Genomic DNA, 24,948 nt, shown 5'->3' with positions numbered 1-24,948 from the left:
TGGCACGGAGCCAAGAAGCCTCCCATGACCAGTGTCCCAAGTCAAGAATGAGTCTCCTCCCAGAAGCACACACAGCTGCTTTGTATCAGGCCACCAATGGTGGGCTGTGCTGGAAGTCCCTTTAGGCCAATCATTCCCATTGAAGCATAGGTGGCGCTTCAGAATCACCTGGGGAAGGTGTTAAAAATGATACCTAGGTCCTATCCTCAGAGATCCTAACTCATTAAGTCTGGGATGCAGCCCAGGAGGCTGGAAGTATAGCCGATGATTCTGTTGCAAGTAATTGGAGGGATAGGATGAAAAAAGAAAAAAGGGGAGGAAGAGAAGAAGGAAGGAAGGAAAGTATCAAAAGAAAAGAGTGCCCTGGGTGAGCAATCAGCCCTGACAGGATAAGAAATCCCTCGTGGAGGGGAGGGGCGGGGAGGCTACAGCCTAATGACTTCTCTCTTCCTCCACACCTAGATAATTTTCACTCCTCCGTCAAGTCCCTGTTCCCCTGTCACACCTCCTCTGTGCTGTCTCCATGACTCCAGAAAGAGTTAAGGAGGCCCCCTCAGGAATTCATAGCCTTTAAATCTAGGCATGGGTGCGCATTTTCCTTATCATATTGGCTCAAGTGGCGGTGTTCACCGCTTAATGCTTGGTGGGTGAATGACTCCCCTTGCTGGGGTGAAGCCACACCTCCGGGCTGCTGTCTGCAGAGCTGCCTCTGGGCTGCTGGGGAGCTGGAGGAGACCCAGCTGTCGAGTGGCGTCCAGGCGGGCCTGAGCAGATGTTCAAAGACTAACAAGAGCTGTTACTGCTCCAGAGGTGGTACGCCACACCCCCACCCCCACACACAGGCCGAGACGCTGAGCCCCTTGAGAAGACTGGCCCCGCCAGACCCTTCCCTGAACTGCCTGTGCCGTGCCCGGTGGTAGGCATTGAATCAAGGATGCCGATAGGTTTCATCCAGCTTGTCAGCTCCAGTTGGGGGTAGCAGCTGCCCGAAAGGCCCTGTGGACGTGATGGAGACGGTGTCAGATTCATGGGAAAGAATGCTGAGAATGATTATTAATATCTGCCAGGGGCAAAGGAGGTACTTGCCCGCTGAGTGTTTGCCCACTGCATAAGTTTCCTGGGACTACCACAACAAATGACCACAAACTCAGTGGCTCACAACAACAGAAATTTATTCTCACAGTTCTGGAGGTCAGAAGTCTGAACTTAGTCTCACTGGGTCAAAATCAAGATGTTGGTGGGACTGTACTCTCTCCGAAAGCTCTCAGGGAGATTCCTTTCTTGCCTCTTCCAGCTTCCGGCAGCCCAGGTATCTCATGGCCTGTGGCATCACTCCAATCTCTGCTCCCAGCCTCACGCTGCCTTCCTCCCTGTGCTCAGATCTCCCTCTCCTTTCTTTCATAAGGACACCAGTCACTGCCTTTAGTACCCACCCCAAATCCAGGATGACCTCATCTCAAGCTTCTTAACTACATCTGGAAAGACTCCTTTTCCAAATAAGGTCACATTCACAGGAACCAGGGGTTGGGCCTTGGACTTTTTTTTGAGGGGTAGGGAGGAGTGGGCATTCAACCCACTACATTAGGCTTATACTAAATAAATGTCAGTAATTAAGTGTCCTCTCCCCTCTTCGTTCCCCACCTCCCACCCCCTTGTTCACGCCTTTCAAAACCTAACACTGGTGAACCTCCCCTCCCACTAGGGACGGATGTGCCCTGGTGCCAGTTTGGGCTCATTTCAGGCCTCCCATCCAACAGTCAAACCACAGGGGATGCGGAGGCCCGAGAGAGGCAGAGAGCCTCCCACTCCGACAAGGATGGTAGAATGAATGCCAAGCGCTCTCGAAATGTCACCAGGCGATCACGGGGTAGAACCCCCTACCTCAGGGTGTACCAGACGCAGAACCCAGTGTAAGAGCATGGGTCCAGCTCATGGTCAGGCTGTCCCCACCCCCCTGACTCACGCTTCCCCTGTGCCCACCATGTTCCACCCCGTCTCAGCATCTCCTGCGCAAAGGTCACCTGCATCATGAAAGGCAGTTGTGGTGAAGACCAGGCCACAGAAGACCTGCTCCAAATCCCCCTCTGCCACCTTCTGTGCAGCCTGACCTTGAGCTGCTCATTTCACTGTGAACCTCACTGTGAAATCAGACTAATAATGATGCCTACAGACTTAAATCCTTTCTCCAGCCAGGCCAGGTATTATTAAACAGGTCCTTCCACAGAGGCCAGATGGGCTGAATGAGTAAGTATGAAGGTTCCAGGTCCCCACTAGGCTGTCTATAAGCTGCTTTTTTTGTTTTCTTTTTACTGAATAAAAGTGTCTGACAACACAGCAGGTGCATCGTTCTGCGTTCACCAGGCTTGAGCACACTCCTGTCTTTAACCAGCACTTGCACATTGGTAACTCCTAAATCTTCTCTACCTCCTGCACATCTGATCGCCTGACTCATATCTCGATGCTGCCACCGTCAGACTCTGCATCTCCCAGGCCTCACCTGCTCCTCGTCCTGTAACCTTCATCTGCGTGAGTGGCCACCCAATCCAAACAGGTGTCTCGCCTGCACCCCCAAGTCAGTCACTGAGTGTTACTGGTCCTTCTTCCTTCACATGCCTAGACTCTCTCTCCACCTCTGTATGTCCACCGTGTCTTCCCATAAAGCCACATCATTTCTCAGCTGAAGTAATGAAACAGCCTCCCTTCTTTGTCCCTTCCCTGCCCAGTTCATGTTCACACCGCTGGCGTTTCTAAGACACGCATCTAGTCACGTGCCAGGACCGCACAGGCCCTTTGGGCCAAAGACCACCCTCCTCAGCGTGGCTGTGAGGCTGATGCAACCAGCCCCAGCTACTGCTCAAGCCTCACTCCCACCGTCCCCCAGACCACAGCCCTGTGCAGCTGCTTGAGTTCCGGAACTACCTCTGCTCTGCACTCTGCTCTGCCCTCTCTCATTCCTCCACGCTTTTGCATATTCTGTTTCCTTTGCTGGGAACATTCTCTCAGCCAGTCCTCACGTTATTAACTCTTCCTCAACCTTCAAGACTCAGCTGCTTCAGAAGGCCTTCCTCAGCCTTCCCTCTCCAGGCTCCCATGTGTTTCTCACAACACGTACACAATACCTCACAAATGCCTATTGCTTATCTGGCCACTCCACACGCCACACACCCCTACAACCAGACCGTGAGCTCCTTGAGGTTTGGTTCTGTGTCTCTTCTCTCTGTGTTTCTAGCACCTGGCACAGGGCCTGCCAATAGTGTCTTCATCAACGTTTGTTGAAGTGTTGAATGGCAAGGACAGAGCAGCATGACCTTAAAAGATATATCTGGTTGATTCTTTTTTTATCCATTTTTTGTTTGATTTTAGCATTCCATTTTTTTTATAAATTTATTTATGTATTTATTGGCTGTGTTGGGTTTTTGTTGCTGCACACGGGCTTTCTCTAGTTGTGGTGAGCAGGGGCTACTCTTCACTGGGGTGCGTGGGCTTCTCATTGTGGTGGCTTCTCTTGTTGAGGAGCACAGGCTCTAGGCAGGCAGGCTTCAGTAGTTGTGGCACTTGCGCTCAGTAGTTGTGACTCTTGGCCTCTAGAGTGCAGGCTCAATAGTTGTGGCTCTTGGCTTCTAGAGCATAGGCTCAATAGTTGTGGCACATGGGCTTAGTTGCTCTGCAGCATGTGGGATCCTCCTGGAGCAGGGCTCAAACCCGTGTCCCCTGCGTTGGCAGGTGGATTCTTAACCACTGTGCCACCAGGGAAGTACCTAGCATTCCATATTGAAGAAAGAGATTTCTATGCATGAAAAAAAAATGCCTTTGTTTAGTAAATCACACAAAAATCCAGCAGAAATCAAGAAAATTCTGAAACGACATGGCTGTTTTGGAAAAGCAAGACAAAGAGACAATGTATGCACTAAAGCAATAATATTATTATTAAAATACATGTATTCTGAATCCAAACACCAATGTAAAAGCTTAATGAAGAATCCCAAATAGGGTCTGTGATATGCACATAGGGTCTCTATTAATACATTTAAAGTTTTTGCCCCAGGTTTATTAATTTAAAATTGACATATAATCGGTTGATTCGTATACAAAGTAAAATAGCATATTATTCAATGAACAGAATAGTAAGCAACATCAAGCAATGTTTTATTGAAACATACCAAAGTGTCCTTCACGTGGCCATTTCTTCCAAGGGCTTAACACAAACTCCTACAGAGTGAAGGTCTTTTGCTAGGCAACCTGGCTAACAGAGTCCTTTACAGAACTTGTACTACATGGTGGTCAGCATCTGCTACAAGAATCACTGTTAAAAGTGTCACACCCTCGGGGAGCCAAGCTTCTGATAGAATCTAGATCACTATCGGTTCAAGATTAAATTTCCTGAGTAAGGCCGATGCCGCACACATCCTGTGTGGTTGATTAAAGACGATTCCGTTCTGGCTAGCAGGTGACAAGGATCACATGCTGTGGGAAGGCTGAGCAGTCTGTTAAAGAGATGCAGCCTTCCCCATCTCTACCCGAACATGGGTCACAGCCTCCTCTACATAAATCCCACACACCAGGTATGCTGGATCTTCACTTTCTCCAAATCCATCAGCACCTTCCCACACCTCTGCCATTTTCTCCACCTGGAATGCCCTTCCCCTCTAATTCCTACCCAACAATACCCTGTCCGTATTCCAAAACCCAAGTCATTGGGATAGAGATAACAATCTCCCTGTTGTCCCTTTCTTCCACATTGAACTTTTGACCGGACACTTGGTCACTTGGCTATAGGCTACATTTCCCAACCTCCTCTGTAACTACATGTGGCCAAATGGCCAAATTCTGGCCAACAGGATAGATGAGCCACTCTAGGTCTGTACCTTAAAGCATCTGTTTGTTCCTTCATCCTCTCTTCACCCTTGCCACAGGGTGGGAGTTCAATGTGGCAATGACCAAGCTTTAATCCTACAGCTGAAGACAATACCCAACAGGACCGTGGAACAAAGCAACAGGACAGAGCAAAACTGGGTCCCTGAATGACCCTGTGGAGCTGAGCTGTCCCACGAGCCTAGCCCCGGCTGCATCTGCACTGTTACGGGAGAGGGAAAGAAAATTATACCCTAAGACTGACCTTATATAGACCACTGTGTTTGGGGATCTTTGTGCCATAACTTATTTATCCACCATTTCCTCTTCCCTGAGGGCTGCCTGAAGTCCTGCCATGATTTTGGTGGCAACACTCTACAGGATCCATGTGCCGCTACAGCCACCGCCGTGCACGTTGTCACTCGTGGACTGGAAGATTCTTTTTAAAAAAAAAAATTATTTATTTGGCTGCATCGGGTGTTAGTTGCAGCACACGGGATCTTCACTGTGGCATGTAGGATTCTTCGTTGTGGCCCACAGTCTTCTCTCTAGTTGTAGTGTGGGCTTCGTTACCCCACAGCATGTGGGATCTTAGTTCCCCAGCCAGGGATCAAACCCACGTCCCCTGCATTCGAAGGCAGATTCTTAACCACAGGGCAACAGGGAGAACTATAAGATTCTTTTTTTTTTTTTTTTTTTCAGTTAGTTAGTTATTAATTTATTTATTGGCTGCGTTGGGTCTTCGTTGCAGCACACAGGCTTTCTCTAGTTGTAGCGAACAGGGGCTACTCTTCATTGCAGTGCACAGGCTCCTCATTGCAGTGGCTTCTCTTATTGAGGAGCACGGACTCTAGGCTCTCGGGCTTCAGTAGTTGTGGCACATGGGCTCAATAGTTGTGGCTCTCGGGCTCTAGAGCACAGGCTCAATAGTTGTGGCGCACGGGCTTAGTTGCTCCGAGGCATGTGGGATCTTCCCAGAGCAGGGACTGAACCCATGTCCCCTGCATTGGCAGGCGGATTCTTAATGACTGCGCCACCAGGGAAGTCCCCTAGAAGATTCTTGAGGGCAAAGATTCTGATTTCATCTTTGATGTTCCCCCAGAGCAATTAGCACAGCATCCTTACACGGAAGTCATGTTTGTTGAAGTGAGTGAATACACAGTGTTTCCCACTCAAATACCGTTTTTAGAAAAGAAGCAAAGATAGCAGCACTGCAGTTGACACACAACACATTTCAACAGAAACCAGAAAGAATGGGGCTGACAAATAAGAGGACTGCAGTGCCAAACTGGGAAAAGCAATTCGCCAAAAATAAATGTATTGTGGTAACAAAGACTGAAGAGACCGCACTGAGAAAACACAGATGGTTACTGAAGCCCTGGAGCAGCCCCTCCCTTCCGCCCAGTGACCTCGTCGCCCTCAGGAGGCCCAGGGTGGAGATGGCTACATGCTCTCAGGACCTGGGTGACCACTTGTGCAAACTGGATCCCCTCCCCCGGGCACTTGTTGTGGTACCAGGAGGGAGGAACCGACATTGTTCTCCCAGACCTTGGAAGTATAGGAAGGGGAGAAGATTTCCCAGGCCATCAGGAAGACACTCAGTCACAAGGGTGTGAGGTCTGGGACCAGACTGCTGAGTTTGAATTCCAGTTCAGCTGCTTACCGCTGTGCAACCTTGAACAAGTAGCTTAACCTCTCTGCACCTCCATTTCCTCGCCTGCAAAACAGAGATGATAACAGCACATACTTCTAAGGTTGCTGTAGGATTGAGTTCATACATGAAGGAGCCTAGGACAGGGCCTGGCACAGAGTCCGTGGCAAGCACTGTCATCAATGTCATCCTCGTCTTTGTTGCCGTCACCCTCAGGATAGCTCGCAACACAGAACCCTTTGTGCAGTAGGTAGCAAAATAAAATGCCTGATTTCCAGACTAAAAGTACTGAGGCTCTAAGGGATTACGTGACTCGCCAGGGGTCACCAGGAATAGAAGCTGGACGCGCAGACTGCCCCTCTGGCATCCCAGCTGTAAATCACATGCTAATGGGGAACTCTGCAGCCTCCACGTGGGAACTCTTCTGCTTCCAGAACGGCTCCTGGACTTCAGGAGGGAGCAGCCCCGGGGGGCTAAGAGCTGCAGGGAGACTATCATCCCCTCCTGTTTGAATGGCTTCTCAGGAGTCCAGAAGAGAAGCCAGACCTCTCTGCCCGCTGCCCATCCCCCAACAGCCTCCTGACCCACCTGGGCCCCAGGGAGCTGAGCCTTCTCTGCAGGCTGTGTGGCAGTGGGGAGGCACCAGGAAGAAGTTTGGATGTTTGCTGATAAAAATAGATGAAGATATGTGAGGGGACCAGAGAGTCTCAGATGACACTGTGAGCAAGTCTGTAGAAAGGAAAGGGTGAATGAGGAAGTATAGATGAGAAAATAGAAAAAATGTGCTTGGGCCGTGTCAGAGCACAGGTGCTTCCTGTGACGTCCTGGCTGGCCCGTTAGCTAGGGTGATCTGAATAAAGCCAGACTCTGTGTGTGTGTGTGTGTGTGTGTGTGTGTGTGTGTTCTGGGGTGGGGCGTCATCGATGCAGACACAGCAGGGGACAGAGACACAGGAAGAGTCTAGGAGCCGCACACAGAGAAAAGAAAGTATGGGAGAAGAAAAGAGGAGAAGGGAGAGGAGACAGGAAGGGAAGAAAGACAAAGAGAAGCTGAAAGATGAGAAAAGAGGAGAGGCCGCCGGCCCTGCAGCCACAGAAGTGGGACTGTCTTCACCATGTCACACTCTCAAAGTGACCCCCTCAAACACTGAACAGACTTCTCTTCCTGAGGGAGCTCTCTTTCAGAAAAGTGCTGGAATCTTCCAGTTGCTGGGCGCTGACCAGTATCCCAGGCCCTCTTCGTGGCTAACCTCCCCCTTTATGTCTCTTCCTGATTTGATAGACTCCCTCCCTCTTCCCTGAGCTCTGTTTCTTCCATAAAATTGAAGATGCCATCATGGTCCCTCTCAGCTCCGTGAGTCGGGCAGGCGGAGCCCTCCCGGCGGTGTGCCCACAGAAGGCCTCCCAGAAGCCCCAGGTTGGAGTGGCACGTGACAACCAAGATCTAGAAGCCCTCGGCCCCAAGGTCAACGCCCAGCAGTAGTGGCGAGGCCCAGGCCCCTCTGTCTCCCGGAACAGCAGTCCCTTTCCTCAGGCGGAGCAGACACAAAAGTGACTGCAAAGCGCAGCTCCAGTGGAGCCCCGTCTCTGTCCCTGGAGCGGCGGGCTGTGAGCTGCATGGCTGGCGGCCTCTGCCTGCTGGTTCCAGCCCCTGCGCCCCACGCCTCGGCCGCAGGCCTCCCAGGCCCCCTGGAGCTTGGCAGCTCCACACTTCACTCCGTGCACTTCCTTCCAGGTCAGGCGGGACTCCGGGCCACGTTCCTCCACCGCCCTGGTCTTGACTTCCTGAGAAACCTGAGCCAAACACCTGCTTTGGGATGCATACTTCTTGCATCTGCGTTCAGGTGAAGGAGGTTTCAGATTCCAGGCCTTTCCTGGCCAGGCACCTGCCCCCTTGGCCGGGCCAGCAGGACGGGCCTGGGGATTCCTGCGCCCCAGCAGCTCCAGGCCACAGCCCAGTCTCGGGACCCACTCGTCTCAGCCTCAGCGACATGAATCTACCAACACCCAATTCCAAGTCTTATTAAATCTGTCGTCCCAGCAGGTCTGCCACACAGCAGGTGCATAACAAGGATCTCTGGATGGATGGCTTTCAACGTCTGATTCCTGGGAGTCTATAGACCGTTTTTTAAAAATCTCCTTTCAGGCCAACCCCAGTGCCGTTCAGTCCTCCTCTGCTTCTGCTGCAGGCACAGCGGCCTGTAGGAACCCCTTCTTGACCTTCCAGATGGCAGAGGTCAGAGGACCACCGACTCCAAGGTGTTCCTGGACCATCCCCCAAACCTGGTGTATCCATTTCCTGTGGCTGCCGTATCAAATGGCCCTAAACTGGGTTGCTTCAAACAACAGAAATTTATTCTCTCATGGTTCTGGAAACCAGAAGTCTGAAATCAATATCCCTGGGCTGAAATCAAGGAATTGAGAAGGTGGCACTCCCTCCAGAGACTCTAAGGAAGGAAAGAATCTATTCCTTGCCTCTTCCGACTTCCGGTGGCATTCACTGGCTGGTGGCCACATCACTCCAATCCCTGCCTCCGTGGTCACATCGCCTTCTCTGCTCTGTGTGTCAAATCTCCCTCTGCCTCCCCCTTAAAAGACTACATGTGATTGCATTTGGAGCCCTCCTGAATAATCCAGGATACCCTTCCTATCTTGAGATCCTTAACCACATCTGGATTAAATTTAACTCAATCACATCTAGATTATGACAAAGTCCTTTTATGCTATACAAGGAAGGTGACATTCGCAGGTTATAGGGATTAAGACCTAGATGTATTTGAGGGGCTATTATTTAGTCTAACACACCTGGAAGTTCAAAAACTCTGGATGCAGGAAGATCTAAATCCTCCCCAGCCCTAAATCCATCCCCTTTGCCCACCCCCCACCCCGGCCCAGTCACCTCAGAGAATCAGCAGCAGTTGAGTGAATGAAGATGGAGATGGTGACGTCGAGGAAAGAGCACTGGGCTGAGAGTCCTGGCCTTGAGAGTCACTTTGCCTGTTGCCAGATCTGTGATTTGCACGAGTGGTTTAGTGTATCCAAACGTCTGTTGGACGTCTTCTGTGTGCCAGGCACCATGCTAGGCATGAGCTCCCTGCAGAATGGAGGAAACGGTATGTTCAGCACTGTGCTGATGTAGGGACAGTGCCTGGACTCGTCCCTGACTCACAGGAAGCCCTCAGTAAATTCTAGCTCTTCCTATCATCCATAGTAGGTGTTCAGTAGCTGGGATTTACTTTTCACCCCCAGATTGCATAGGCATGGAAAAGCCAGGACGAAACAGAATCACGGAAGACAACAGAAAAAAAGAGTTCCTCTTGCTTGATTGTCCCAGCCCTGTGTGCGTTGCGTGCGCTTCCATTTTACGGAGGAAAAAGTAAAGCTCCGAAAGTTCAGATCCAGCAGGCAGAGCTGATGTTCACCACATATCCATGTGTGCCCCCCAGTTTCCCAGCTCCCCCGTAGCTAGATGGGCCCATGTGACCACTTCTGTCCAGTGGACTGGGAGCAAGAGTTACAGGTGTAACTAGCTGGATAAGGCAGAGAAAGCACCCTGAATGTCCCCTCAGCTCTCCCTTCCCCCGCTATGGTCACCATAGCGTTCTCAGGCTGAGATGGCATAACCACAATATTGAAACAACCCAGGCTGCCAAGACACTGCTGGAAGAGAGCTGTCTGGCCCACAGAGGGCTTCATACAAGTCAAAAAACAAAAATGTAGAACTTGTGTGTGTCGAGCCACTGAGGCTTGGCATTTGTCATCACGTCACAGCCTATCCTTGACTTAGTGAAAATCCAGGGCTTCTGACCAGGTATTTCTGTCTACACTTACACTCTGTACTTCCACACCTCCCACTCACTTTTTAGTCTCTTTGGTCAGCCTTCCAGCCCATCTGTGTACTGAATTTTCCCTGTGACCACTATACTGCCAAATCCAATTGACAGTATTAGGTTTTTTTCATAATGAATGTCTGAGGTGTGTGATTCTGCTGAAATCTTTTCCTCCCTTGGTTGTTCTAATAGAAAGTAACAGAAAACCTAAACCAAGCTGGCTAAAACAAAAATACAACTCACTACATCACATAGGAAAAGGCTTGGTGGAAGAGTGGATTCCAGGGATGGTTGTGATAGTGGATCACCAATGTCATGAAAGATTCCAGTTCTTTCCATCTCTCCTCTCTGCCAGCTTTGGCATGTGGTCTTGCTCCCTAGGCTGGGTTTCCTTATGATCACAAGATAGCTGCAACTGTTCCTAGTATCCCATGCAGACTGGACAAAGTCCAGAGATAAAATAGAACAATCCCATCCTTCCCTCTGTCTTAAGAATAGGAAACCTTTCCCGGACCCTTTAGACCTCTTCCCCTCATGTTTCATTGGTCAGGATGGGTCACATGTCCATCCCTAAACCAATCACGGATAAGGGGAATAGGGATACCACCACAGGCTTCCACTGTCAAGATCCACTATCTCGAAAAGGAAGAAGCACATACTTATGTCAAGGAGGACAAAAGGACAGAACTTTTTTAGTGTCCTCTCCTGGGTCCTCTTCCTCTGAAGGTACCTTCAGTTTTTACTTCCTCAAGGGTTTTTTGCCCAGACTTCTTCCGGTCCTACTCGATACCCTATCCCCAGCAGTCTCACTCATCCCTATGTTTTCATTTCCACATATATGTCCAGGAGTCCAAATCTACACCTCCTGCTCTAAATTCTCTCAAGCTCTGGACTCAAATATAAAACTGTTTGCTACGTGAGGTCCCAAAGGATCCTCAAACTCACTATGTCTAAATCAGAACTGATCTAAACCTTCCCACCTCAACTTCCTCAAAGTTGTTCTTCTTCTTGGGTCTGTGGTTCGGTTGGTGGCATCACCTTCCACTCCACTGCTCCTTCTCCCACACTCGATTAGTCATCAAGCCCTGGGGCTCCAGCTTGAAACCTCACATCCATCCCCTCTCCCCACCCTCACAGCTGCTGCCTAGGCTCAGGCCTGTGTTTGCTTCCTGGTGCATCACAATAACCTCTTAACTGGCCTCCTTGCTCCAGCCTGGGAAACCTCAATCCACCTAACACGGCCTCCGGAGCAGAGGCATTGCGCCTCTTCTAATCCCCATCCCCCATCTTCTGAACACACCTGTTCCCAACCACCTAGAACACCCAGCAAACTTCTATTCTTCCTTAGTCATCACCTCCTCCAGAAAGCCTTCCCTGATTTGCTCCTGGAACATGCCAGACACAGTCCCCATCCTGTGGGAGGGAGAGGGAAAGGAAACAAAGCTAAGAGATGTCAAGAGGAATTGGAATAATGAGGGGGAGGGCCTCGGGGAAGACCTTCATGGGCACCTGAAAGATAAGTATGAGCGCGCCAGCAGGAGGGGAGAGAGGGGTTTAGGCAGAGGGATTAGCCTGTGGCAAGGCCTTGAGGTAGTAAGGAACACAGTATATCAAAAATATCAAGATGTCAAGTCTAGACTTTCTACAGGCTTCCTTTTCTGGATGTGCCCCTCCCCCACCCCCGGACACTGGGCTCACCTAAAGGGTCTTTCCTACCAGGAAGAGTCCCTAGAGGGCAGGCTCCAGGACTGACTCGACTCCTCCTCTTATGACTGCAGGATGTGGCACCCGGGAGGATCTCGGGGGATCTGGAGAGAATGGAGGAGAATGGATCTGACGAAGTTGTCACGTGTAAACGTGAGCCACTCTGCACAGGCAAGCTTACTCCCAGGGGAGAGGTTTGGGGTGGAAGCCCCCTTTGTATCCACCCTCATGTCCACACCCAGACTTGCCAGCAGACACCTGGCTGCGTGGACAGCAGGAGAGACGCTGCCACCATGCCCCTCAAGAACTGTGCTGTTTGTGTCCCCCTCAAAATTCACATGTGGACACCTAATGCTCAGTGTGATGGCTTTTGCAGATGGGGCCTTTGAGATTAGGTTTAAATGAGGTCATGAGGGCTTGGGATTCGTGCTCTTATAAAAGAGACAGGAGAGAAGATCTCTCTCTCCACCATGCGAAGACACAGCAGGAAGGAGACAGTCTGCAAGCCAGCGTCGACTGAAAGAAAAAACAACATAAAAGTTGTGAGTTAGGTTATTTTCAGGGACTTTACTGAGGACTATAGCCCGGGAATTAGCCTCTCAGCTCTGATGAACTACTCCAACGAAGCAGGGGAGGAGTCAGTATATAAAATTTGGGGGCCAGGAAAAACAATTAATCCAGCACACATCTTAGTGAAAGATGACTGCTAATCACATAGAATAGATATCTGAAGTTAACATGCTTCTCTAGCATGGGAAGACACGAGAATCTGAGGTCACCGAAATCCTTCCTTAGAAATGCATCTTAACTGTGTAGGGGCCTGTTAATCCAAAACACGGAGTGCCTCACGCTGTTTTTTCCATCCCGAATTCCCATCAGGGTGCACCGCCCTGGGTGACTACAGTGGGTTGTGATTTAGCAACTCTGTTTTTCTGTTTACACCAGAAGAGAACACTTACCAGACCATGCTGGCAACCTGATCTCAGACTCCAGAATTGTGAGGAATGCACTTTTCTTTTTTTTTAAATAAATTTATTTATTTATTTATTTATTTATTTGCTGCATTGGGTCTTCATTGCTGCGCACAGGCTTTCTCTAGTTGCAGCTAGCGGGGGCTACTCTTCGTTGTGGTGCATGGGCTTCTCATTCCGGTGGCGTCTCTTGTTGCGAAGCACAGGCTGTAGGTGCATGGGCTTCAGTAGTTGTGGCACATGGGCTCAAAAGTTGTGACGCACGGGCTTACTTGCTCCTCGGCATGTGGGATCTTCCTGGACCAGGGCTCGAACCCATGTTCCCTGCATTGGCAGGTGGATTCTTAACTACTACAGCACCAGGGAAGTCCCAGGAATGCATTTCCGATGTTTAAGCCACCCCCTCTGTGATGTTTTGTTCTTAGCAGCTACCTCCTGGCATATTCTTTCAGGCTCTTCTCCCCAGCAAAAGGATGTGCGATCCACCCAGAGAGAGTGGTAACGAAGGGGAGGTTGCAGGCAGTGGTCCAACTTCACTCCCTTCCTCAGCCCTGCTGCTGGCCCCCCCCACTTGAGTGTGCCCAGGGAGCCTGGGACCCTCCCTCTGAGATGCAAGGCTTAAGCCAGTCCTTTGCTGGTCATGGAACAAATAAAACACAATGGCCACAAGTTCACACAGATACAGAGCCATGGGCCACCTGCACTTTAAAAAGGGCTGCACGTACGGACAGAACACACCTAAACTTCGAGATCCAGAACGGGTCCTTGAGCCAATCCTAACACCATAGAGGCTCAGAGTAGCAGCACTGGAAAGATCCTTGTTGAGCAACCTGTTTCACCCTGTCCCACAGCAGACGGAGGCCCAGACATGCTGTCCTGTCTGTGAAAATTCAGCTATCCGGGGCACAAGGACACCTAAGGCCACCTGATTCTCCACTCAGAACTCTGCCAGCAGCAAGGAACTCTACTCAGTCCCCCGTCGTGACCTAAATGGGAAGGAAATCCAAAAAAGAGGGTTGTATGTATATACATATAGCTGATTTGCTTTGCTCTACAGCAGAAACTCACACATTGTAAAGCAACTGTACTCCATTAAAAATTAATTTTAAAAAATCCTATAGACAGTTATGAATGCAGCCCAAGTACACTGTTTGAAAGTGAATTTGGCATTACTTATTTAGACAAAGACACAAATGTACTTGTAGCTTTATTTGAAAAAAGAAAAAAACTAAAAAACTAAAAACCCAAAGAAAATAAAGCAAAAAGACACTCCGTCCAAATCTTTGGAAAACAGTTGCTCTAAATTGAGGCCCTGGGGGCTTCCCTGGTGGCATAATGGTTAAGAATCCACCTGCCAACGCAGGGGACACAAGTTTGATCCCTGGGCCAGGAAGATCCCACATGCCAGGGAGCAACTAAGCCCATGCACCGCAACTACTGAGCCTGCACTCTAGAGCCTGTGAGCCACAACTACTGAGCCCATGCACCACAACTACTGAAGCCCGAGTGCCTGGAGCCCGTGCTCCACAAGAAGAAAAGCCACCGCAATGAGAAATCAGCGTACCACAACGAAGAGCAGCCCCCACTCACCACAACTAGAGAAAGCTCGTGTGCAGCAATGAAGACCCAATGCAGCCAAAAATAAAAATAAATAATAAAATAAATCTTTAAAAAATAAAAAAATAAAATAAATTGAGGACCTGCCCTGACTCATCAAAACAAATCTAGCCAATGACATTTCTTTTACTCTTGAGGAATGAAAGTCAACACTTTAACTGTAAGAACTCTATTATGGGTACAAATTTCCAGTTATAAAATAAACACGTCCTGGGATGTAACGTACCGCACGGCGACGACAGTTAATAATACTGTATTGTGTATTTGCAAGTTGCTAAGAGAGAAGATCTTACACATTATCATTTCAAGAAAAAATCTGTAGCTATGTTTGGAGATGGATGTTAACGTGAATTATTGTGGTGATCATTCGCGATATACACAAATATAAAATCATTATGTTGTACACCTGAAACGAATATAATGTTACATGTTAATTATACTTCAATAAAAAACAAAAAAAACCCCATACTATTTAAAAAAATTTTTCCTCTAAAAAAAAGAACTCTGCCAGGCAACCCACAATGGCTCTTAGTGCTCACAGGGGATGAATCAGATCACAGGGAACTACAAAAATAGGGATGGAGACTTTGCGTCAGAGACAAGGCTCCCAGAGAAGGCAGCCCATCCGAGGAGGAAAGCCCGCCCTGCTAGACGGAACATGTGCACGTGCACCCACCCCACCCCTCAACCCAGCTCCTCCCTGGCTGGGCGTTAGGACAGACCCAGGCAGAGAGATCCGGGAATTACCCTCCGCTTTAGTCTCACCTTTTCCTGGGGACTCACTCTGGGAGGCCTGGCCAAAGCAACAACACAATTAGTGCAAATTTAGAGAAAATCTAGAGAATAAAAGACCTCAATCACCCAGGTGCCTACACAACAGGTTGAAAAGCTGTTCGGAACCACTGGGGGCAGGGCATCCAGTAGGAGGGTGACGTGGAGGGCGAGTGAGCATGGGTAACCTGTCAAACCCAGACAAGCAGCCCCTATTTTCTTACAGTCTTTCTTTTTCATCATTTGTTTGGGGACAGAGGGTAGCCGCAGAATCTACAGGTCCCAGGGATCACAGAAAGCAAAACTTGCTGCAGGCTTTAGCCTGACAGCCTGGGGCGGATTCTTCCTTATCTGACTTTTCTTCATCTGGCATCTGACCTTTCCAAACTATCACCACTCCCTTACCTGCTGCTTCCACCCTCCCCCACCCACCAGGCTGTGGAGATGTGGTTGCTGCCAGGGGGAAGGATGACTTATCTACACGATCAGGAAGAGATGGGTTCTAGGGGAAGCCCTAGGACCAGGGTCCTCCTGCGGATGAGTCCTGGGAAGGGCTGCTTTTCCTGACACGTGCCACAGTCACGTGAGACTCAGGTCGGGAACCTCCTCTGGGGAGGGTGAGTGTGGATCTGCTGAGAGCAGAGACTCTAAGGGCGAAAGGAGGTGGTTATACCTGGTTCTCGCGTGTTCATAGTAATACGGGCCCCAAATAAGGGCATGAGGGCTCCCCCATGAACCCAAGTCCCCGTGACACGTCCCCTGAACGAGCAGTGCTCAGGAACATGTGTGTCCCCCGCCAGGATGCTGCATGAGGGACTGCCCAGCCTTCTGCGGGTTACATCCCCTTTGTGAGTACGGTAGGCTGAACAGTGGCCCCGGAAAGATTTCCACTTCCTAAACCTAGAGCTCCTGAATGCTACCTTACGCAGAGAAAAAGGGAGGGAGGGGAATTTTGCAGGTGTAATTAAGGGTCTTGAGATGGGAAGATTATCCTGCATTTCCTGGGGGGCCCCAAATGCAATCACATGTATATAAGAGGAGGCGGAGGGACATCTGACACACACAGAAGAGGAGAAGGCGACCACAGGGGCAGATATTGGGGCGATGTGGCCACAAGCCAAGGAATGCTGCAGCCACCAGAGGCTAGAGGAAACAAGGAACAGAGTCTCCCTCAGAGCCTCCACAGGGTGTTAGCCCTGCTGACACCTTGATTTCAGCCCATTGATACTGACTTTGCGCTCATGGCTGCCAGAACTGTCAGAGAACAAATTTCTGTTGTTTTAAGCCACCTAGTTTCTGGCAGTTTGTTATAGGAGCTACAGGAAATGAATACAGTGAGTGATCTCATAGGATTCATTCCTGCTATTCATTAGACAAACATCTGTCAGGTGCCCATTCTATGCTGGGCACTGCTGTTGGTGCTGAGATGCATGGGACAGAGCAGGCCTTGCCCCACGGAGCTGCAGTCCAGCTGGGTGATGAGGGCCAAAGGGCACGTAGGTGATTATGTGAAAGAGCTTGCTCCAAATAATTACAGACAGCATCACAGATGAGGAAAAGGAGAGAATGGTCATTTTAAATGATTCTTTTTAAAGGCAGCTTTAAAAAAAAAACCACACAGACCTCCATAAAATAGTCGCAACTAGAGCACAAATTATATACAAGTACACTTGTGAACACAAATGTGCTCTTCAGGGAAACACAAAGCTCTCTGGATCCTAGCCACACCCCAGAAAGCCTTCTGTGCCTGCCTCTTGGGCCAGTGTTGGTTGGTCCCTGCCCTTCTCCCCTTCAGGGAACACAGGCTCCTGCAAAGGGTGCGAGGCCTCAGCCCTCACAGGCTGGTAGAAATGACCTAACCCAGGAAGACACTAGCAATAGGGTCCTGAACGAGTGACTTTTCAGTGTTAACATAGAGATTGACTGCATATAATTTACACCAAACTTGAGGATGAGGTCATGACTCTGGGCTCGCTTTAGATGAGTCAAAACATGTTGGGCCTACAAGACTCCAGGCTCCAGCAAACTCGTGCTTTCCCACATGAAAGCTGGTCACATCCGCAGGCAGTGACCTCAGGTAACCACTCTGCCAGTGAACTCCAGCACAGGCCACCTCCAAAGCTGGCTAAGCTCCTAGCACCACCCAGGCATGACCAGGTAACCTGAGTCTGCAAAATACCTGCTGATCTTCTTGGCCACAGGACTCACTCTGTCTGAACAGCCCAGGAGCAGGCGTGGGGCCAATCCAGGGCAGGCAGGAGGCCAGGACCGTCCACACTTTGCCCCACCACCAGGGCCCTCGCTTCTGAGGTTTAACAGCACCCTTTCCTTCCACCTGTTTTGAGAATTAACACGTTCAACATTTGGAAATACACTTTGGAAAGTGCTAGGTGTAGAGACAAGGCCTAGTGATGTTTCTAATCATTGGTATTACTCAGTTGTCCCTGGAAACAATGAACTCTACATTGTCTTTGCTGGGTACAAAAAAATCTTCCTCTAAACTGGGTTTCAGTAGATCCAACTGTGTGTGTTAGCTGATTCCCACCCCACCCCCACACTCACCCTCCTCCAAGCTGGCCGCTCCAAGGCAGTTTCCAAAGTGGAGCCTGTGTAGTAAAGAATTAACCTTCCCCAAGACAGGTCTGGACTTTGTCCTCAGCTCCTGCAAGGTATTGCTAAATTCTTAGACTGTCCTGCCTGATAAGCGTTTACCTGGGGCCTTGGACCACACTGGATAGTCTAACAACGTGATTTATGGTGGAGGCTTTGGCCACATGGTATCAGCTCAACCTCCAGAGGGCTGGAGATAAAAGATCAACCAGGCAGGTGGTCCACTATGGCTACCTGACTGCACCTAAGCAAAAATTCTGGACACCAAGGCTCAGGTGAGCTTCTTTGGTTGGCGATATCCCATGCGTACTGTCACACATCATTGCCAGGAAAAGTTGGCGCTGTCCACGACTCCACTGGGAGAGGACAGCCAGCAGCTCCTCTCCTGGAACTTTCTGCTCCAGGTGTTTCTTCCCTTGGCTGATTGCTTTCACTGTAATAAACTGTAGCCATAAGTATAGTAGCTTTCAGTGAATTCTGTAAGTTCTTCTAGTAATTTATCAGAATTGAAAGTGGTCTCAGCAACATAGATGGACCTAGAGATTATCATACTAAGTGAAGTAAGTCAGAGAGAGAAAAGCAAATATCATATGATATCACTTATACATGGAATCTAAAGTAATGATACAAATGAACTTATTTACAAAACAGAAATAGACGCACAGTCATAGAAAACAAACTTACGGTTACCAAAAGGGAAAGTGAGGAAAGAGATAAATTTGGAATTTGGGATTAACAGATACACACTACTACATATAAAATAGATAAACAACAAGGACCTACTGTATACTACAGGGAACTACATTCAGTGTCTTGTAATAACCTATAATGGAAAAGAATCTGAAAAAGAATATGTATAAATATATAACTGAATCATTTTGCTGTATACCAGAAACATTATAAATCAACTATACTTCACTTTAAAAACAAACGAAAATAAAAACAAAAACCTGAGGGTAGTCCTGGGGACCCCGGGACTTGCAATTGGCATCAGAAGTGAGGGTGGTCTTGAGGGGGGACTGCCTCCACACCCTGTAAATTCTTAACCTTTTCATGTCCTGACTCCTTCAGCAGTCAGGCTGGCGAAGCCTGTTGACTTTTCTTAGGATAAGTTTCTTAATTGCATAAAATGAAATATAAAGTATTAAAAAAAAAACACTTACAATGAAATGTAACTGTATCAAAATATGTGCTTCTTTATTAACACATTAAATAACAAGTTCTAACAGCAGATTTAATATCTAGTTTTGAAGTAGTATCAAGCATAGCCAATATTTCATGTGGACTTGTGTTGGTATCGAAGTCACAGGTGTTTTACTATTAGTGTATTTTGTTGCCAACATTCATAATTGAAGGAGATTCTTAATTTCAATTAGAGATTAGTGAAAATAAAAGGTCTAATTATTTTCCTATCTAAGGTCACAAACCCCACAAACTCTACCCACAGACCATCAAGGGGTCCATGGGCTTGGGTCCAGATCAAGAGGCCTGGTCAAGGGCTTGGATGATAATCTCACCCTTCATAGCTGTTCAGGTAGAGCTGCTGCTCTCCATATTAGTATTAATAATAATAGCTAATGCTCAGTGCTTGCCCTGTGCTAGGCATAATAAACGTGAAAGTGTTAATTACACAAATTTGAACCATTATTTTTATATTACATCATTTAATGAAGATGAGCTTTCTGGGTGGGTTAACAAAATAACAGCTACCGCTTTTGGTGCGTTTAACATGGGCCAGGCTCACGCCATGTGCCTTCAGTGCATTCTTGACTTAGGCCTCCTTACGACCGAATGAGGTGGGTCTGCTCTTCTTCCCATTAACAGACAAGGAGGCTTAGAGAGTTTAAGCAACTTATTCAAATTAGAACGCTGGTAATTGGTAGAACAAGGAATTCAAACCCAGATCTCTTCGACTCAAGACAAAGCACAGCCCCCCAAACCTGGCAGAATGGCCCTCTGCAAACAGAGATGGCCACGAGGGGCCACCAGGTGACCTGACCACAACCGCCAGGCAGAAAGACTGACCACTGAATGGAAAAAGAGATAGCACAAGCTCCTGCGTGGATTCACAAGTCACGGATTGCCTAGGCTGTGAAGAAGTTCCTGTGCTAATCATTAGCGTTCAGATTCCAGAACCACGTGGATCACAGAAGACTGAGCTTCCGGGTGAAGAACTTCCCGGTTTCTGTGAGAACGACCTTGCTCTGCGTGCAGAGAAAGCCGCAGGTGCCCCACTGAGCTAGCAGCATCCTCCACACCAGGCCTTGTGGGCTTTGCAATCTCCAAAGGAAAGAAACCTCAAAGTTCCTATTTGGTATGAACTCCAGATTCTACAGAGCAGTTATTGGCAGGAAAGCCCATCAAAGGACCAGGATGCCAGAGGCAAAGGCAGGTAGCAAGAGGAGGGCCAGGACAGAGGTAGAGGGGAAAAAAAAAAACCTTAAAGCAGGGACTTCCCTGGGGGTCCAGTGATTAAGACTCCACGTTTCTACTGCAGGGGGCACAGGTTCCATCCCTGGTCGGGGAACAAAGACCCAACATGTTGCGTGGCACAGCTGGAAAAAAAAAAAATGTTAAAACAAAACAAAATGACAAAAGAACAAAAACAAAACCTTAAAGCAGGACAAGTCACAGAACAGGAAACTGTGGCACCCATGCCACCGCTCCCTATGTCTTCACCCACAGCAGACCCTGCTAATGGGATACTTATAATCCTCCCAGCTGAGATTGAATGCAGCTTCAGAATCCTTCTCAACACAGCTGTCCAGGTAGCTACAACCAATGCATTGAACTCGACACACCAGTCGGAATCTATTTTCCATCAGAGCCAGGCATACAAAAAGTAGAGGAGAAATGTTATGCTCTTGAAACAGTGACATGAAACAAGACGAGCTCACATTTATTGAGTGTTTCTCTTGGGCCTGTCCCTATTCTAAGCACTTTCCATGTAGTAACGTACATTTTCCTCCCTCGCAGCAATCCTGTAAGGTTGATACTATTATTATCCATATGGGAAAACTGAGGCACAGATAGGTTAATTCACTTGCCCAAAGTCAGGATTTGAATCCAGGCAGTCTGGGTCCAAAACTTGCATACTGAAATCATCTCTGTGCTGTGTTGATCCTGTCCACGTGCAGGGGTGTCTTCAGCTGACGATCCCAGCAAAAGACAAAGATGAGAGTGGCTTTACAGTTTTGTAGGTTGGCAGCAAAGGTGACTCATAACGTCTTCAAAGACTGTTCTCTGAAGCCCTTGGACATTTCTGTCAGGAAATGCCCTTGCTCTGCTCCAGCTTCTCACCGCGGCCCATCTCCCCACCTCCCCCCTCCCCACCGCCGCTCACCTGCCCAGGGCCGGTCACACCTGAGGCAGGTAGGCCAGCCTAGCAGGAAGCTCGTCTGAGCCCCGTGGCTGAGGCTGGGCCTCTCCCTCCCTCCTCACCTTGCATGTGTTCCCTGACCCACCGCGGACCTCACTGCAGATCCCAATCTGGCCCAGCTAGACCTGGGATGTCTCTGGAATCCTCACATTCTGTTAATATCAGAAGTTGACAAAAACAGATGCAGAGGAAGCCAGCTCCACCCCTGCCTGTGGTCCCAATGGCGACCCGTCCGATCTCCAAGGAAACAAGCCAGAATCCAAGCACATGACTCAACCACCGGATCACATCTTCTCTTTTCAAAGATGGAGCCAATGAGCTTTAGGGGGGTGATACAACCCCAGCCTCTGCAACAGAAAAGGCCCACACCTGCCTTGGAAGGTAGCTGCTCTCAGCAGCAGGGACAAATGTGGCATCTGAGCTACACCCAAGGTCACCACCAACGCCCCCTCAAAGCTCCACATTCAGAGACCGCTGAGCAAGGCAGCCAGCAGGCGGCCGCGGCAGAGCCCCGCAAAGTGCTGTCCACAGGGCCACCCTTTCCCCCAGCCCCCAGCGCTCCCTCCTCCTTGGCAGGGCACGGACAGGGAAGTGAGATCTTCTCAGGGGCACTAGCAGCTCTGCAGTGTTGGAAGCAGCAGCCGTAGTTATTACCTAGAGCGCCCAGGGCCAGGCCCAATGGGCTCCCCCACCCAAATCCTGACGGGGAGTCAGATGGGAGAGTCTGGGCAGACTGGAGGGTGGGTCCCAAACGGGCTCGGCTAGTCCAGACCATGTTAGCATCAGCTGTCATTTGAATTAAATGGCCTCCCTTCATCCTTCTACCCATGAAAAAGGCGAATTTTCAGAAACCTCATGTAAAGCTCTCTAAGCACTTTCTAAGATTTTGTAGAACACTTTGCAGTACATAATATCCTTTCATAGGTAACATTTCTTTTACTCTTACGTGAACTCTGAGAGGTGTAAAGGACAGATCACTATGGCCATGGGGTAGATGAGGAAAGAGGTTCTGGAAGAGAATGTGAAAAGCCACCATCACACAGCAAGTAAAATGGCAGAAAAAATCCAAACCCAGATCTGAGTGCAAAGTCCCAGCTCTTTCCACTATATCAGGCCAGCTCCCCGCTGTGCCGATACTTCATCTGCAGCCCGTTCACCCTTACCAGGCTCCTGGGGTACCATGAAGCAAAGGCCAAAGAGAAATGGATCTCTGGGTGCTCGCAGCCTCCCCCAGCCTGTGGCTCCTGCACTTTGCAAGCCCTCCCCCACTCCCCCTCTTCTTCCCCCCCCCCCACCTCCACCTACCTGGCAATTACTGCTGGAGCCAATAGGTTAGGCCATTAGACACTCGGCCAACATTAGGTCAGCATTCCCCAACCACAGGTAGGGCAGGGAGCAGCCAAAATGAGGGGGTTAGACGATTCTGTCTATGCTGGGATTATAAATGCATAATCCTCTGCACTTATCTCCAGCTTTTTGTAGAGAAAGCATTTCACAAATAGGTCAGAGTTAGGGTGAGTCAGACAGAAGCCACTCACATCTGCTTAGGTCAAGAAAACCCAGGTGGAGAGAATGTTCTAAGCGGTTCCCTGCTGCCAACACGATCGTCCTGTGGAACTCTGGTGGGAGCTTCTCACAGGGCCTGTCCAGGAAACTCCACGCACATAACTTTTCAGCCTCACCGTATCTTCCTTTTGCATGGGGGGATCTGGGCCTGGTTCACCAAAGCTCCTCAGGCCTCGTCTGGAGAGATGGCCAGGCCCCGAAAGGTCATCCAGTTCACACGTGATCCTCCTTATTGCTGAGGTCCCCTCTGGAATTTCTGCCCTTTTCCTCACCCTCTCCCCTCACTGTGGTGCCGGGGAATCCTTCCTGGCCCAGAAAAAAGCAATCCGGTAAAATTATGGCAGCGTTGCCAGAAGCGGTGAGAGGAGGTCAGCAGAGGAGAGAGTGGTGATTGGGTAAAGAGAAGGCAACCAGTTTACTGATGGGGCCGGACTGGCTGTGTAATTGGACGTCGCCTTTGCTTTTTCTCCCTCTTGCCTTTCAAACCTTCACTCCTGGTTCTCTCTTCCCCTCTTGGCACAGTATCTTGGAAAAATCTGAAAATGTTCTGGTCACTCTCAGATATTAACCAGTGATCCTTATTTTCAGATATTAAAATTTTCAGGCCAATCTAAGTAAAAATCTGAATCTCTCAGCCAACTCAAGGCTTATTCCCTCTTCTTCTTCAGCCCCATACCCAACACAGGCACAGACACCTGCCCTGGAGAGGGTCATGAACTCTTCCTCCTGACTTTCTACTCCTTCCTCCTCATTCACTACCAGCTTTGGGTCTCCGGGTTTGGGGCAGGGAAGAGAAATGAGAAGCAGAGGGGAAAATGTCCTTTTGGTTAATGGATTTTCTACTCCTCTCTGACGAGAATTAGCAAATAAAAAAATAGGATGCCCAGTTAAATATGAATGTCAGATAAACAATGAATAATTTTTTGGCATAAGAATGTTGCATGCCATATTTAGGCAGCCTGTATTTCATCTGACAAAGATCCTCTGTGCCAAATGCCTCCAAGTTATGGAAAGTGAATTCGTTTCCTATTGCTGCCCTAACAAACTGCCACAAACTTAGAGGCTTACAGCAACAAACATTTATTCTCTTATACTTCTTGAGATCTTAAATCTAAAATGGTCTGCGTTTCTTCTGGAGGCTCAAAGGGAGAATCCCTTTCCTGGCCTTATTCAGCTTTTAGGGGCTACCTGCATTCCTTGGCACGTGGCCCTCTCCTCCACCTTCAAAGCCAGCAGCCTCTTCTCTCCTCTCTGACTTCGGCTTCTGTCCTCACATCTCTCTTAAAATGACTCTTGTGATTATATTGGGCCTGCATGGATAATCCAGGTTAATTTCCCCATTGCAAGATCCTTAATTTAATCGCATCTGCAAAGTCCTTTCTGTAATTAAGGCAATATAGTCACAGGTTCTAGAGATTAGGACATGGACATCTTTGGAGGCTGTTGTTTACCAGTTGTCTACAGGCAGGCTTTCCCCTACTCCTCAAGGGGGCCTGTAGTGGGTTCTTGAAGACCCCTTACTGGGGATCCCCAGCACTGCCCCATTCTCTGATCTAGGCGACATGGGTGATGCCCTCTCCACCTAACTTTCTACAAACATCCCTTAGCTCCTGCTTGAAGTTCAGCCCACAGAGGCACTTTTAACTGGGGTGTCCCTTCCTTAGCAGGCAGAAATCTTGGGTGGGGGGCTTTCAAGACCCTTGAGCCTAGCTGTCTCCCAAGGTGTCAGTCACATCACCGTGGACCCCAGGGAAACCCTCCAGCAAATTCTGGAAGTGTATGCCACGCCCAAGGAATAGTTTAAAGAAGCCACATTGCGGTGGGGTGGGGCGCTGCCTGTTCCTTCTCATTAAAGAAATCCTTAGCTCTCTGAGCAATCCTCAGGCTTTTCTTAGATCTAGGCTGGAGATGGGGGATGTGCCAAGACCAGAAGTCACAGGACCGGTTTGGATACTTCTTAGCGAGTTCCTCTTCTTAGCGAGTTCCTCAGGGACGGTCT

General features: G+C 49.0%; 1 long non-coding RNA gene across 11 annotated transcripts; it reads right to left on the bottom strand.

Moving 5' to 3' along the window:
- Positions 1 to 1,033: 1,033 nt before the first annotated feature.
- LOC130853608 (uncharacterized) lies at positions 1,034 to 24,240 on the bottom strand. 11 transcript variants are annotated; one of them, XR_009053825.1, is made up of 12 exons: positions 24,138 to 24,240; positions 22,689 to 23,255; positions 22,330 to 22,392; positions 17,957 to 20,559; positions 17,574 to 17,729; positions 15,389 to 15,416; positions 14,850 to 15,029; positions 12,995 to 13,992; positions 12,294 to 12,551; positions 12,030 to 12,139; positions 9,401 to 9,595; positions 5,529 to 6,568 (listed from the first exon to the last, which is right to left on the bottom strand). It is a non-coding gene; the product is annotated as an uncharacterized LOC130853608 (long non-coding RNA). The 11 variants fall into 11 exon arrangements; XR_009053823.1 differs by having other exon boundaries at positions 14,850 to 15,416; XR_009053827.1 differs by lacking the exon at positions 15,389 to 15,416.
- Between the last annotated feature and the right edge of the window lie 708 nt (positions 24,241 to 24,948).

Source organism: Hippopotamus amphibius, chromosome 5, assembly GCF_030028045.1.
Source record: "Hippopotamus amphibius kiboko isolate mHipAmp2 chromosome 5, mHipAmp2.hap2, whole genome shotgun sequence".
NCBI classification, from domain to species: Eukaryota; Metazoa; Chordata; class Mammalia; order Artiodactyla; family Hippopotamidae; genus Hippopotamus; species Hippopotamus amphibius.
This window is presented reverse-complemented; position numbering and strand designations above follow the sequence as displayed.